Raw genomic sequence first — 7296 nt, forward strand, 5'->3', positions numbered from 1 at the left:
ACCAAAATAACACCAAAATGCTCAAAGTGAGCTCAAGATACATGCAATGGGGTTAGGGTTTGAGTTAGGCACTGAGAGGACAAGGGAGGCTGAGAGGATAAGGTTTTGGAGATTTTGTAACACCAGTTCTCGGTACGTTCATAAATTTAAATAATTGTATGTTTTTACATTAGGATTCGGCGAGTTGGAGGCCCAACTCGTCGAATAGAATAGACTTTGGACAAGGGTTTTAAGTAACCTACTCGACGAGTCGGGAGCCCAACCCGACGAGTAGGACTGTCTGGATAAAACCCTAATATTTAGGGTTTGAACCTTATTTAAACGCCTTATCCTGTCCCAATCCATCCTTCATCGTCTCTCCTAGTTCAGAAGAGCCCTAACTCGAAACCCTAAAACAATTGGAGTGTTCTTGAGCCATTTTTGTGTGTTTTTGGTTGTTTGAAGCTTGAAGAAGGAAGTGGAAGCTTGGGGGTTCCAAAATAAGCAAGTATATCCAGAGGTTTTGCTTCATTTCTAGCACATTCAAGGAAAAAAGCTTCAACCTTGACCATCTATCTTTTAGATCTCTAGTTAGGGTTCATTTCTACCTTTTCTAAGCTTTAGTAGAGCCATATTCGGGATTTTGTGGTTCTAAGGGGGTATGACTTCAGATCAGGAACCATTGAGGGTTCCCATAGCATAAATATGCCAACTTTATTGCCATAAGAGCCCCGTGCACCTTGTAAACTCCATTTTAGGGCCATTTGATCCAAATACCCCATGCATGAACGTCAAGTTTGTAACTTCACGTGTATTATGGACCCTAGGAGGTTAGATCTATGTTTTGGATGTATTGAACTCGACTGAAATCAACTGTATGGGCATGGACTTTAGGGGACTCAGCGATTCATCCTTGGCACTCGACGAGTCGGGGTATGGTTCCCCAACCTCTTTTTTTTTATCGAAATGGTTGAGTCTATAAGAGGACTCAACAAGATGGATGTGAATATGGAGCTGAAGATTATGGAAATCGGTGAGTTCAAGACAAGTCCCAACTGCTTGAAGACGAACTCGACGAGTTCATAAGGAACTCGGAGAGTCCAGGGCTAAATGTGTCTTCTTGCATGAAGAAGAACTCGATGAGTTCAAGGGTGAACTCGACGAGTCATACATAGAAGGTCCCGACTTTGTATGAAGGAGAACTCGGCGAGTGCATGCAAGACTCGCCGAGTGGGGTCGAGGTTTTAGTGTTTTGAGGATTTGGGGACTCGGCGAGTTTTTGAGTCAACCAGATGCTGACTTTGACCCAAAGTTGACTTTGACCAATGTGTTGACCTTGACTTTGGCTTTGACATGAGTAACCCTTGCAAGGGTTAAGAGTGTGTAATGGTAAACTAAGGAAGGTTGTTATGTGTAGGAGTTGAGAGGAGTTGATCCCAATATCGAGGACAGTTCAGTTACTGCACGACATTTAGGTGAGTTACCTTCCAGTAAAAGTTGGTATAAGGCCACAATGTCGGACCACTAGTAAGAGAATGTAGTTAGATGATTGTATGTGTGATAATTTTCTGGTATGCCACTATCTGTTATGTTTTATGTGTCAGTATGCTATGATTATATGTGGTAGTGTTAGGGGTGAAATAGTCCCCGATATTCGGTTGAACTAGACCGAAGGGTAGGCCAACACCCAGATATGTTAGGCAGTTATCCGGTTGAAATAGAATGAAGGGGAGGCCAACACCCAGATATGCTAGGTAGTTATCCCGTTGAAATAGACCGAAGGGGAGGCCAGCACCCAGATATGTTAGGCAGTTATCCAGTTGAAATAGACCGAAGGGGAGGCCGACACCCAGATATGTTATTGTATGGTATGTGGTATGATGGGGTAACTCACTAAGCTTTGTGCTTATAGTTTTCAGTTTTGGTTTCAGGTACCTCTTCGTCGAAGGGGAAGGAGCTGACACGGTAGCAGCTCATCGCACACACATGATTTCCACATTTTGAGATCCATAGGATTGTATTATGACATTTTTACTATAGATGATATGATTTTTGAGACATGTGATTATGGTTTTATGGATCAATATGATATTGATGATATATTTTCAGTAAACTGTTTTATAAGTAACATAATTAAAAACAAAATTTTTGGTCTTGAAAATTGGGATGTTATTGTGACAACCAAAAATTTCACACCAAAAATTTAATTTTTAACAATCATAAAACACGTGTCTCATTAACAAAACCTAAATATCCATCAACAAAGTTTTCAAAACAACAAGTCAAATCCAGGATCCACAAACATAACTCCATATCAAGAGTGTTTGTACAATCACGCCGGTGCCTTCCCGCGATCCTCTGGGGTACCTGAAACACATAACACATAACACGGTAAGCACGGATGCTTAGTGAATTCCCCAAAATACCACATACAACAATTCGCCACTCGAGGCTATACTCTGTACGACCCTCTGTTCACTGTGTCTCAGTGAGACCCTCCGGTCCTGTAGCTCGTTGGACCCTCTGGCCCGGTGCAGCTCGTTGGACCCTACGGTCCTGTCTGGTTGAGGACCCTCCGGCCTCGTAAATCGTTGGACCCTCCGGTCCGGTCAGAATAGCACATAGCATACATAAATCACAATACACATAATCTCAAGCAAACACGTATGACCTTCCGGTCCACACATATATATCACCCTAGGTAATGTATAGCGAGAAGACTCACATCGGGTAAACTCGGATGATCTCGTACTCGAAACACTGATCTAGCCTCCACCTAATAACATACATAAATTACCTCTAGTTAAGAATGGCTCTCAAAGGCTAGACTATTCCCTTCCTATGCTCTCTCTCTCACAGAGTGGTAAAAGACCATTCTACCCTTCCTAACCTCTTACACTCATCTTGCCCAAACCCTAAGGTCAATAAAATTCAACTCCAGTCAACAGTCTAACTTTTGACCAGACTTGTCGAGTGCACTCGGGTGACTCGTCGAGTCCAATTGATTCATGGCAACCCCAACAAGCTCTAACTCGACGAGCTAACCCCTAACTTGTCGGGTCACCACCTGACTCAGCTCATCGGGATAAAACCCTGGGCTACTCGCCGAGTCAGCGACTTGGCTCGGCGAGTCTATTCAGACTCTTTTGCATTCAGCCATTTTAGTGCAAGATACTTTCCTAAACTTCATATCTATGTACTCAAGGCTCATTAATCACGTAAAGGTTCGACCTTTATGTCCCTGCATCACCCATCGAGCTCTAATTGACAAAATAACCCTCAAAATGGTGTCTTTGGCTCAATATTCTTATGTAATTGCATAAAGATGGGTTCTTGGGACTCTCTGGACTTCTCAAGGTCCAGATATGATGTCTAAGCCTGAAAGGGACTTCACATGCTTCATATCTCAACTTAAAAGAGGGTAAAGAAGCCCTATATTCATGAGATATACTAATCATATCAAAACAAATATGGATTCACACCTCCCACATCATCCTTGAATGAAATTGTGGAAGATCTGAGCCCCTCTAGTCAGTCAAGCTTGAACCTTCTCCTTCTTCCTTGCAAGAATGCACCAAAATGAAGCAATTAGTTCCCTCTATATCTCTAAGATTTGTGGATCGATTTGGGGTCTTTCAAGGGGAAGTGTGGCTGCAAATGAAGGCCATAAGAGCCTTTAAACATGTCACAAACCCAAGCAATTAGGTTTTTCCTCAACAACGTTGACTCGGCGAGTCAGATACCCGACTCGTCGAGTCCATTCATTAAACACGTCACTAAGTCGCGACCCCACTCAACGGGTTGAGGCACCAACTCGTCGAGTCCCTCCAAAATTCTTAAATTAAATATTAAGAATAATATTCCTGTAAAATCGGATGTTACAGTTACAGGGTTATAATTTGTTTAAATAGTGAGCAAACCCTAAAATTTAGGGTTTTCATGTGGTCACCCTACGCCCAGCATACACATGGGGGCTCCCCATTCCGCGAATCATATATGTACACCGTGCGTACACCCTGTACGCCCAACATAAGCTCCGCCCAAAAATTCCAATATTTCAATATTATAGTTTGAATAAAAACAACATAATACCTGATAAATCTCGAACGTTACAATGTATCCAATTTCCAAGGGGCGATAAATCTAAAACCGATGGACCCAAAATTATGGAACCTATACTTTGCAGGAACCTTGAATGGATACACCCGATACTGGCTTGCCAGCCTACCACCTCGAAGTATAGGGAGCTTCGAAGAGTTATGTCAAAGGTTTTGTAACATCTTCATATAACAATGAAGGTTCCAACAGTAGGCACACACAATATTTGTCTGGTGACAACATGAGGGAGAATCGAATAAAGCATATTTCAAAAGATTTAATAAGATTAGTAGAAAGATGTTATCCCGGGACGACCCTATGATCATAGCGGCGTTCACCTATGGGCTTCTAGAAGGGGAGTTATTCTGAAAGCTGGTAGGACGAGATTGGGATAATGTAGAAGAGATGATACGAAAAGCCAACTGGTTCCTGAGGCAGGAAGCTGAAAGCGCCAAAAAAGAAAGAATGGAAGGAAAGGCTGGGGCGGGAAAAGCAAAGAAGGAAGAGCGAATCACAACATAATTGTCCCAGTTAAAGGTACCATCCTACCACTATAAGAGAAGGTCGTATCAAAGCGAGAGAAGAAGGCGGAATAATCGTTGCCAACCATATCGACAAGAAGCATATGAAACCTATAATCCCCAAAGCCCGGGTATGCACAACTCAGATAAGAACAAGAAGTATCCTCGAGACCCAGATAGGTACTGCGACTTTCATAAAAAATTAGGGCATGCAATGGAGGATTGTGAGAGTCTAAGAAGAGAAAAAGAGAAGAAGCGATCATCAAAAGCTGTTGAGTGGGTGACGAAGAGAGACGGTACATCGAAGTATGACGTTGAAATTGCCATGGTGCAAGGTGAGGATGATTCTGGAGATAAGTTCACACAGAAGAGGAAAATAACCAACATTGAGTTCGTTCTTAATGATCCAATTCCTTTTAATCATAAAGGAACAGATCCTCTTATAATTAAAGCAGAAATAGGAAGAATGTTGATTAGAAAGGTATACGTTGATAATGGAAGTGCAATCAATGTAATGTATCAACATTACCGGAAGGTTCTACCCCCATATATCCAAAGATACCTCAAGCCTGCCACGACTGCGGTGGTGGGATTCGCGGGCCAGTCAGTATGGTCAAGAGGGAATATCTTTCTACCTTTCACCTTGGAAGACTATCGAGGTAACATTCGGAAAACCATATTGACAGAATTTGTAGTGGTACAAGCACCTTCTCGATATATATACTTTTGGGAAGAACTGGTTTGTGGAAACTTCAAGCCATCTCATCCACTGTACACGGTCTACTTAAATTCACCACCGAAGAAAGGGTGACGATAGTTCAAAACACCACCTCAGGTCCTCCTGATTGTAGCCATGTTGTGCAACCGGAGTAAGCTAAACCCATGGAAGAGGAAGGAGTTTCCTCAGTGAACACTGAAAAAGGTAATTTTCAATAGAGGACATAAGGATCAGACAATCAAAGTAAGGGTCGATATCCCTAGGATGTTGTGGGAAGGATTAATGAGGATGTTAATAAAATACCAAGATACATTTGCATGGACACCTACAGATATGACAGGCATCCCAAGATCGGTAATAGAGCACCATTTGAATATCGATCCCTCATATACACCGGTAAAGCATAAATAGAATAACATGGCTAAAGAAAGAAACAAAATCATCAACAAGGAAGTCGAAGCATTGGTAAGATTCGGGGTCATGTTACACAAAGAAAGTGTAACATGGCTAAAGAAAGAAACGATACCTTATCACATTTTCCCTAAAATATATAAGATTGAGAATTTTATAAAAATATGTTTAGTTACTTTATATCTCATTATACTTATTAATGAGGATTATGTTGTCCTATCGAATCCGTTCAGCTAACAACCATCCACCAATCATAGAATGGTGGGTAAGAGTGGATACCCAATGACAGTCATTTTATAGGCCGCTTGTTTAAACTCCCTTATAGATTGGTTTCTTGAATGAGACGTACTAGCGGCCCGACGGACTTGTCTTATATATATAGTAATATTAGACTTCTAATGTTACATATAATATAAGGGTGTATTTTTAAAACTTTTCAAAAACACTTAGGTTATATTTTAAAATTTAAAAATTGATATTCAATTAATTAAACTAAAAATAAACCAATCATGAATTCTAGACAATGATATCAAATTACATTTTAAAGATATTTAGTTTTATACAATTAAAAAACATTATTAAAGGTAATTATCCTAATCAATTCATGATATATCTTCAAACCGAAATTTATGGATCTGATAGTCTAACACGTCGTGGTAAACAATCACCATGTCGTGTCAGGACGAAATCGCAGGTCAACATGCCGTGTTGGAAGAACATCACGTCGTGTTTGTGGTACAAAATGATGATTCTATTTTCCTTATTATTGTTCAAGTTCACAATTGTATTAATTCAATAGAATACTAAACATACGCTCTGATACCACTGATGAGTCTTATGCAAAATATGAAATCTTATGTGTGCATGCAACCTTAAATAATTTTGACATATGTTTTCTCTAATTGAACATACAATATGAACAACAATGTAGACACCCTAGAACACCGGTATATATAATCAAAATACACAATTAGTGAAACATACATTGATTGTTATATAACAATAATAATGCAAATCATTAGTGTTGTTGAAGCTTTGAGAGCAAGCGCCATAATTGTCACGCCTCTACTTTCATTTTCTTTAAGCCACTTCAGACATTAGACAAGCATGCGAGCTGTCTGAGTCATGAATTTTGCACAAAATTCTAGCGGGGCAAGATATGTACTGCCGGCATCGACTTAGTAGCATCAGGATGTTACCCGTGTACTAATAGTACCAAAACTTATCTAACATTAGATGATGTTAAATTTATTTGTACATTTACCCAACAACTCATTACTTATATATATGTAAAAATAATAAGCATGATATAATACAATAAAGCAATAAATATGACATGCAATAAACAATTAGGCAGACAAGCACAATATATAAATATATATATATATATATATATATATATATATATATATATATATATATATATATATATATATATATATATATATATATATCAGTTTTGAAAAGGCATCATGAAACTCACCTCAAACAATGTAGGTATTATCTTCTAAATTCTTTTTTTTTCCTTTGGTTCCCTTAAATATTTTGTTGTTGATGTATTTTAAAATT

Source organism: Lactuca saligna, chromosome 2 (genome assembly GCF_052625555.1).
Source record: "Lactuca saligna cultivar CGN05327 chromosome 2, ASM5262555v1, whole genome shotgun sequence".
NCBI classification, from domain to species: domain Eukaryota; kingdom Viridiplantae; phylum Streptophyta; class Magnoliopsida; order Asterales; family Asteraceae; genus Lactuca; species Lactuca saligna.